Source organism: Mauremys mutica, chromosome 10, assembly GCF_020497125.1.
Source record: "Mauremys mutica isolate MM-2020 ecotype Southern chromosome 10, ASM2049712v1, whole genome shotgun sequence".
Lineage (NCBI taxonomy): Eukaryota > Metazoa > Chordata > Testudines > Geoemydidae > Mauremys > Mauremys mutica.
The window spans coordinates 26,377,531-26,385,970 of NC_059081.1; the positions used below are offsets into that span (position 1 = coordinate 26,377,531).

General features: G+C 42.5%; 1 long non-coding RNA gene across 2 annotated transcripts in view; it reads right to left on the reverse strand.

The window, feature by feature from the left end:
- LOC123343415 overlaps positions 1-7,658 on the reverse strand; it is a 68,293-nt gene extending 60,635 nt beyond the window's left edge. The window contains exon 1 of one of the 2 annotated variants that reach the window (XR_006572231.1): positions 7,432-7,658. This is a non-coding gene — a long non-coding RNA (uncharacterized LOC123343415). The remainder of the gene's footprint in view (positions 1-7,431) is intronic. The other variant, XR_006572232.1, reaches the window with a different exon arrangement.
- Between the last annotated feature and the right edge of the window lie 782 nt (positions 7,659-8,440).

The following is an 8,440-nucleotide window of genomic DNA, read 5'->3' on the forward strand; positions in this document are numbered from 1 at the left end:
TTAACAATCTTTCATGTATTTGAAAACTGATATCATGTCCCCACTCAGTCTTCTCTTCTCCAGACTAAACAAACCCAGTTTTTTCAATCTTTCCTCATAGGTCATGTTTTCTAGGCCTTTAATAAATTTTTTTTGGTAGTGAGAGATCCCAATTTATTTTCACTTCTTTGTTTTACTGTTACAATTTCTGTCATACCACTTTGTTCTACCATCATCAGATCTCACAGCCTTAACAGATTAGCCTGGATTTAGATGGAAGTTCTTCATGGCACACCTAGAAGCTACAGGAAGTGATGTCGGTCATTCATCTAGTGGAGTTCTTGCCTTTGAATCAGTACTGATTCAATCTCCCAGCATGCTTTGAAATGTCATTGTGCTGCTAGAAGTGCTGATTTGCATATATAAAAACCTGGTCCCAACTGGAGCTGGGTAAAAATTGCAAAATGCATTAATAAACATTTTGTTTGAATAATCATGTAAATGCATTTTGATGCAATTTGAACCCCTTGTTGTTGGCTTTTTAGTATCATTTCTACTGGCAACTTAAATATTCATGGAAGGAGAAAGTGCTATGACTCTGGCAATGTGTCCATCTTCAAAAACTTGGAAAATATTTGAAAATCATCCAGTTAAGGAGTATAAACAATATCATGACCAACTACACAGCAAGAATTTCAAAGAGTGAATGCTCAGCGCAATATTCATGGTGGATAGTTTGCAAGTAATTGATAAGCTGGAATATGTTGGCAGAAAACATCTATGGAATAATTTTAACAAATAAGTAGAAATCAGTTTGTGGATGGATTATTCACAAACTGAAAAAGGGGCTAAATTTCTTGACTAAATTGTTCATTGAAAATATTTTGTCTAGCTCTAGACCTGATCACTTGACACATTTCCAGGAGATGAGGTATTAACTTCAGCGTCCTAAGCAAATTCCACAGTAGAATCAGATGACATTCTTCCTGACCTCATTCTGCTAGGGTGTGTAGCTGGTTCCTTTTCAAGATTTGACTGTGTTTCGATGGTGGGTGAACTGATGATTGTTAATACTTACTACTTTGGGCATGTAAATAACACTATGGAATGAAAAGTGCCCTGTGAATATCAAATATTTCATTACTTTAGGTTTACATATTTTTGACTGGTTCTATACCAGTCTGGCTTAAGTAATACCACACGGTATGTACTTTATCAAGCCAAGGGTTGCTTTCCCTAGCTATTTTCATCAGCAGATGTCTTTTTTGAACAGATGGAAGCAGACAGGAAAGCTAAGACAGACTCAGGAAGAAAAAGGAGGCTCTGATATGCTCTCTCTGTCCTACATACAGAGCACATTTTTGGAGGCAAATCAGTTTATTACATTATTCAAGCCAGCACTAGAGGAGATTAAATTCCTATAAATTAACTTTTACTTTCCTGAGAAACCATTCTCTTTGTCAGATGATTTCTCTGACTTCCCAGCACTGCTAGAAGTCATTTTAGTTTTGTTTCTAACTGTGAGTTAGCAATATCAAGTTCAAGTCCATAGCAAATGGAAGTTTTAGTCTATTTGTTTTCATGGCACTTTGAAAGACTTGATGTGGGGGGAGCTATTGGTTTTTTTTTATGGAAGGTTTTCTTGCACAAAAGGTTCCACTTACTATGATGGCACAGAATTCATTTTACAGGATTCATGGGGGAACACGGGGGCATGGATTAGTGTTCATGTCACGGTTCCCGTCAGTACCTGGCTTAGACCAGGTAATGATCCAACCAATGGATCAAATTCAGTGATGAATCCTGGTCATGTGCCAACTGAGGCATGTTGTGTATTCGCTAAGAAGATGGGGGTATACATGATCGTATGCCAAAAATCTTATAACTGCAATGATGAGATTTCTGAGGAGAGTCAGATGTAAGAAAACTTCACTTGAAAAATATTGTAAATTGTGTGAGATAGAAGTGGAGGGCTTGTGGTATGGGGGGAAGGGAGGTGGATAAGATTGAGGGGTGGTTGGGCTTCTGGCATGCGGGGAGGGAATTGGGTGAGGGATGGCATAGGCGCCGATTCCATGGGTGCTCCGGGGCTAGAGCACCCACGGGGAAAAAATGGTGGGTTCTGAGCACCCACCAGCAGCCCCCCTATCAGCACTTCCCCCTCCCCCAGTGCCTCTTGCCCGCTGGTGGGCCCTGCCAAGGTTATGCTGAAGCCCTTCAACAGCTCAGCTTTAGACACTATATCTGAAAAGGTTTCTTTTTACTATGTCAGATTGTCTAACTAGTGTGTCTATTAGCACACAGATAATAACGCATTAGAGCACTAAGTGTGATCTGCATTCTCACTGTGTTTTGAAGTGGGATGTCTTCATTCCATATATCATTTACTCTTTGCTAAGTGATTTCACTAAGTCAAAATCAGCTTTTTAACACAATAAAAAGAAAGCAGAGAAATAGATCTCTCTCATTGTTTGGGAAGCTGGATGAATTGCACACAGAAGTGACTGCAGGTGTCAAGGGAGGGACACTAAGAACCCTCCCTCCTCCCCCCCCATTGGCTTTATGGAAATTAGCATTGTCTCACAGAAAACCTAGAGCCATACAAATAATTTGAGAAATGAACCCTTTTTTTTGGTCTGCAGAATATGTGCAAGCTCACTGTGACATCCGGAACAAAATCAGTAAAGCCAGGAATACCTTTGGGAGCTTAAATACAGTCTGGAAATCATCAAAATACAACATCAAAACCAAACTCATCATTTATCAGAGCTGCATACTTTCAACACTACTTTATAGTGCAGAATGCTGGGGAATGAGAAAGTATGACGTGTCCAGACTGTCTTCATTCCATACAACCTGCCTCAGAAAAACCCTCCGCATCTCTTGGCCCAGAACAATCTCAAACCAAGATCTATTGACAAAGTGCAGTCAAGAGGATCTGAGCACCATCATTGCCAGGAGGCATTGGAGATGGATTGGCTATGGGCTTTGGATGGAAACTGATTCCATCACCAGAGTAGCAATAAGATGGACACCTCAAGGCAAGCGAAAACGAGGCTGCCTGAAAACAACATGGTGAAGAGCTGTGGAAGCCGAGCTGAAAAACCTGGGACACAGCTGGGGAACCATTGAAAGACTTGCCAGAAACAGACAGGAGTGGAGGAGCTTCGTCACAGCCCTAAATACCCGACATGTAATGGGAACCTCATGATGATGATGATGATGATGATTGTGATTTTCTTCACCTCCTCTGATCCTTGTGCTACACAGGCTTAAATTTCTTCAGGAAGTTTAAAGCTCCATACTTTCTGCCATAAGCACCAACTTCCTCTCTACCCAGGGGGTGCTCAACTCTCCCCCACCCCCTGCCTTGGCCCTATCCCCACCTCCACTCCACCCATCCCTGCCTCTTTCTGCCCCCTCCCCTGAGCACGCCCCATCCCCGCTCTTCCCCTTCCCTCCCAGCACCGCCTGCATGCCACAAAACAGCTGATTATGGAGAGTGGGAGGCACTAGGAGGGAAGGGGGAAGAGGTGCTGGAGGGAGGAGGGAGCTTGTTTGCCAGTGGGTGCTAAGCACCCGCTAATTTTTTTCCATCCTATGCTTTCTGCAATGCTAAGTAGGGTCGCATTTCCTGGTACCTCAGACCCATTCTAAAAATGGAAACAGTTGTAAAGAATGAGACAGAGTCAGAGTCAGGCTAGATCATAGCGCTATCAGTACTGCATATATAAGCTTTAGTTGAATGAAAAAATTATCCTCCATCTTCTCTGAAATGCCACATGGTGCCATGAATTGGAGGCACAGAGTGCTGCTGAATCCAGGAAAAGAGCAACCAGATTGCAAATATTCCATGTAAGTGAGTCTGACAGGAGGGTGGAGAAAGGTAAAATAAATAAAAACAGACTGCTGGAGAGTCCATGCAACTGCATGCAGTATATTGTTGCCCCTTTGGCCCAAGCAGGTAACCAACGTTCAGGACTTCACAGGAGGAGGAGAAATTGGTTATCTGAGCTAGGTATGTTCTTTGGTGCGATCCTGTTTATTTACAAAGAATCTACACAAAGTCCTGTTTCCTGAACACAGAAGAAACAAACAACAGCAGTCAGGTTCCTTCCTCTAAAATACCCAAGCCTGCCTTGCTGGTGAGTTCTGCCCCAAAAGCTCTGTCTCTCTGTTTCTGTTCAAGGTCATGTTCGCTACTGCTTTTTCTGCTTTCTGCTGGCCATCTCCTGGTGTTCTGCTTCTAACATATACACACCTGCAACCAATATCCTAGCCCTGTGTTTGCAAATACTCTCAGGGAAACACCTAATGACCTGGGTTAGTTTTCGGAGCAGGGTTTGCCATATGGCCCATTGTCCTGGATAGTGACTTCTATTTTTTCCAGCTATCTCAGTACATATATGGGATTAGTTGCTGCCTCCATTTAGTCTGAATATAAGGCGCTTAATATACCCATTTGCTTATTAACCAGGTCTTTGATTGTTTTTGAATCAAAGACTCACTTGATGGCAGCCATTAACAAATTCCAGCATAACAATAGTTATCCCATACCAGCCTTGAAAATGACAGGGAATGTTGATGAGACCTGGATAAAGTTCAAACAGCAATTTGAAATGTGCATGAAAGCAATGGTGTTTAGTAAAAATGGAAGATGAGCACACACAAAAACCCCAGCTGTGTTTTTGATGTCAGCAGGTGCAGATCACTGGGTCTAGACAATGTATTTCATACCGAGAATGATGATGAGGAAGGGAAAGAAAGCTACAGAGAACGAAAAGTGCATGAGGCTCATTGTGTCCCCAAGAAACAAAATTATTAAAGATATCTAGATAAGATCTGGAGAATATGAGAAGTATGAGTTTGTGACAGACTTAAAATTAAAAAGATGGTCTTGTGAATTTGGAATGGAATTTGGAATTGGAGTGAATTTGGGGATGCAGTAATAAAAAGGAATATGAAAAGCTACTTGAGGACATGGACCTGACACTTGAATAGGGAATATTCATACATCAAGCAGCAGAACAAACAGAAGTGCAAATAAAGGCCCTCTGGAGAGGCACAGACAACAGGACTGTGAACACTACAGTCAAACAAGTAAGGAAAAAGTGCCCAGAAAATAAAAAGGCAAAGGTGGAAAGAATACCAAGTAAGGAATCCGGTCAGTGATGACACAGCTGCCATGACTTTACAAGATGTCCAGCTTTGGGGCAAATGTAGAAACAGTGATAAACCCAGCCCCTTTGCCTAAATGTGTAAACAAAGCAGAAAAATATGTGGTTTAAAGTTCAAATGTAAAGAGTCCTCACGGCAGGGGGGGAAGAATTATTCAGAAAACAAAGAAGGAAACTGACAACTCAAAGAATGGCTACTATGTGAAAATGCCCTCCATGTGACATACAAGATAGACACAGGAGTGCAAGAGATTGTAATAACAGAAACTGAAACAGTGGTATAAAGCCTGAAAAAATAAAAGGTGAGGCTGAACTAAAGTGAGGAACAAATTCCAACTCTAGGAGAGTGTGAACCATTACTGGATTATAAAGGTAAAATAGCAAAACAAGAGTTTGTGGTAATGCTACCAATCCTTCCCCCTGAACTCCTCCTCCCCACCAAAAAAAAGTCTTATGCTTACTCTATGTTCAGCCATGTCAATTAGTGTCTGACATGAGGGAGTTGTAATAACTCTGGGAACAAACCTCAATCATACATGAATACTCTAAGAGCATCATGTGAGGCTATTCATAGGAAAGTGATGTCTCTTGGCAAGATATGGGAAGATTCAGAGCCTGTTACATATGCCGCCTGAAGTGTTCTACAAAGAGACTAGAGAACTACTACACAACATGAAAGCAGATGGCATCCTTTGCTGAACAGAAAAGTCAGACTGGATTCACTTCTCAGTAATCGTAAAGAAAAAAGTGGTTTCTCTTCTCTTTCCAAATATATTTTAGTGACCAAATCTGCTAGCAGAAATCTTATCGGAAGGAGCAAATACTGGGGAATATTTGTGGAAAGCAAATTTTAAATTTGTAATTGAGAGATTTTTCACTAGAATCTCGGTTTAGAGAGTTATGGTCATCCAATCCAACCTTATCCAGCTTCAGTTCCCAATACAGGATACTCACAGCAAAATGCTTGTGATTGATAACTATTCTCCATAATTATTTGGCAAACATTTTGAATAATGATCTGTTCGCAGCAGTATGACCCCACAAAAAAGATGTGACATTTTTTGAATAAAATCTTTACAAGTTATTTGATCAGCTCTAGTCTGGGTATGTACAAGAAACAACTAAAATGCTTTTTTCTTTTCTTTTCTCCTGCTGGAGGGGTAGACATAGTGCAGGACATAAAACTCTAACGTCAAGCTACCGAGGTGCTGTGACAACTGCTTATGGTGTTGATAAAAAATCTCTCACTATTTCCCTGAGCTCCCCCTGTCTGTGTTGTGTTCACATGTTGCTTCTCATTGTATGGATTGTAAGGTCTTTGGGGCAGGAAACAGTCTTTTTCTTATCTGTTTGTACAACATCTAGCACACTGGGGTCTTGGTCCAAATAAACAGGAGCAAGGAATAATAATATTAATACTGTACTACAAATGGTAAATAATAAGAGGAAATTTGCCTGATGGCAGGAAGGCATAACCCTCCTGCTTGCCATTAGAATAAGTACACAGAATATGCATAAACACAGTTGGCTACTAAAATACAAATCAAGGTGACATGGTCTCCTCTCATATTACAGGTTCTCTGCAGTATATTTACTTTCCACAGGCCAAGAACCTAGCAGGCAGAATCTTTTCTAAGATACCCCACATTTCCAACACAATGTTCTGCCACTGTGCCCCTGGTCATTCATTCACTATTTAGTGTCTGTTTTGGACAAGGTGCTCATCCTCGTTATCACAGATTACACAAACGTGCTTATGCTAACCACTTTTATAATGTATTATTTGTTTCTGGTAGTGCACACAGTCTGTTAGGTGCTACCCAAACATATGAGAAGGCACGAGACCTATTTACAGTGTAGACTAGATAAAACAGAGCGAGAATAAGATTTTGAAGGACTGAAGTTTTGAAGTTACCTGAGTTGTAACTTTTTAGCCTGAATTGTCTTAATCAATTATAAACAGCGAAGATGTCATGCCTGAGCATATTACATTAAATTAAAGAAAAAATGTTCCACAGAAGAAGAAAAGGCACATGCTATAAAATAGACTGCCTCTGTTCCTCTCTCACCAATTTTATACTTTGCATGACACTGCACTATGATTTATCATGCCTTCATTCAGGATATGGAACAAAAGCTGCACTCAAACTGTGTATGAGCCATGAACCTAGCCCTAGTTTCCTTTTTTCATGTTAATTCATTCAAGTTATTATAGTATTTCAAACCTTGACACAGCTTTAACTCTAAACCAGTGACTACGTATCTTTCGACGCACCTTGGGGAGGGTGTTCTATTCACATAGAAAAAGGGATTTCCACCTACTGCAGCAGCAAATATGGAAAAAGAGACCAGTTGTACTTAAATCAGTTTGCTTGACTATTCATGTTCTGAATTCCCTTGTCTAATATTTCAGATATTTCTGTATGGCTAAAAGCTCTCTGTCTCTCACACACACTCACACACTCTCTCTCTCTTCTCTTCCTTGATCCTACTTGGAAGTCATAACGATTCTGTCTTTTGTGACATCAGTCTGTTGCCCTGGTGAAGGATATGAAGTCACAGCTTCGGCATCTTGACTTCCTAGCAGGATCGAAGAGGACAAGAAGATGGGTTGGGATGGAACACAAATTAACTGAAAAATACATATCTGTTGATAAGCCAATGTTGCAAGAAAAAATATGATGTAACAAATTCAGGGAACCATGGACTCAAGTTTTTCTCAGGTTAGAAGTTTATAATGCCTTTATAGAAAATATAGTTGAAAAATATACTACATATTACTGTCAAACTAGAACTTTCTACCTGTATCAGGATTAGCTAGCAGCAGGGCCGCCCAGAGGATTCCGGGGGCCCGGGGTCTTCGGCGGCCGGGGGCCCTTCCGTTCTGGGACCCGCCGCCAAAGTGCCCCAAACACCCGCGGCGGGAGCCCCCCCGCCACCGAATTACCGCCGAAGCGGGACCCGCCGCCGAAGCGCAGTCCGGTCTTCGGCGGTAATTCGGCGGAGGGGGGCTCCCGCCGCGGGACTTTGGGGCACTTCGGCGGCGGGTCCCGGAACGGAAGGGGCCCCCCCGCCGCCGAAGACCGGACTGCGCTTCGGCTGCGGCGGCGGCGGGTCCCGCTTCCCCGCCCCGGCCCCGGCCTCTTACCCAAGCGCGTCTCCGGCGGGGCCTGAGCTCCGTCCCGCTCAGAGCCGCGTGGTGAGGGGGCGGGGCTGGGAGCTCAGCCCGGAGCTCGCAGCCCCGCCCCCTCACCATGCGGCTCGGATCGGGGCGGGGCTCAGGG